This window comes from Vigna unguiculata, chromosome 8 (assembly GCF_004118075.2).
Source record: "Vigna unguiculata cultivar IT97K-499-35 chromosome 8, ASM411807v1, whole genome shotgun sequence".
NCBI lineage: Eukaryota > Viridiplantae > Streptophyta > Magnoliopsida > Fabales > Fabaceae > Vigna > Vigna unguiculata.
Window position 1 is genome coordinate 4,104,042 of NC_040286.1, and position 892 is coordinate 4,104,933.

An 892-nucleotide genomic window follows, 5' to 3' on the forward strand; every position below is an offset into this window, starting at 1 on the left:
ACAAAGTGTGAGTTTTTTTATTATAAATACATATTTTAAACCTTAAATGAAGTGATAAGTGCAATCTTTTAATTTATTCTGCTATAAATATAATGATTTCAAACCTTATTTAGATTTCTATGTATATATGATTAGTCATAACCTTTTATTAAATAATACCATTTTAATACATATTAAAAATATGAAGTTTTATTCAATAATAACTCCTATGGACATGTGACAAAAAAAATATAAATAAAAAAATAACTTAACAAATGATTGAAAAAAAACTTTTGGGACACTTGTCCACAAAATAAATGGGGTAATAAAGTAAATTTTTTAATTATTCTTGTACGAAACTAAATTGTCTCAAGAGTCTTCTATGAGTTGGTGCTCTGGAGGTGTGGTACCTGTAGATACTCTGACACTCAAGTTAGTGGTCTTTCAATAAAGAGTGTATACTTAAGTAGAGATCAAACATTTACCCTAGACATTGTACCTTAATATATATATATATATATATATATATATATATATATATATATATATGTATATATATATACTAGTCTGTCTAATAGTTGTTAAAACGCTAGAAGGAGGGCTTGAACCTCCGACCTTGTGGTTAACAGCCACACGCTCTAACCAACTGAGCTATTCCAGCTTACATGAAACTTGATTCAAACTTACATTTGTCTCCAACGTTCATAGACTCCACTTCTATTGGTGTCCTTTCCATTGATTTCTTTAAGTTCTAGTCTTGCGACTATACTTTTTTGGAATCTAAAGACTTTGATTTTTCATAAAGTCTCAAAAGAGTCTTAAAAACAACATCCATCAATCCTTTGTCAACATCGTTTGTGGTTGAGACTAAGACGATATATGAATGTTTTAAAGCCCCAAACGTTTGTCCTTC

The 892-nt window shown here is 28.7% G+C and overlaps 1 non-coding gene across 1 annotated transcript; it reads right to left on the reverse strand.

Annotated features, from left to right (window-relative positions):
- Positions 1-566: 566 nt before the first annotated feature.
- Positions 567-640, reverse strand: TRNAN-GUU. Its single transcript has one exon. It is a non-coding gene; the product is annotated as a tRNA-Asn (tRNA).
- Positions 641-892: the final 252 nt, after the last annotated feature.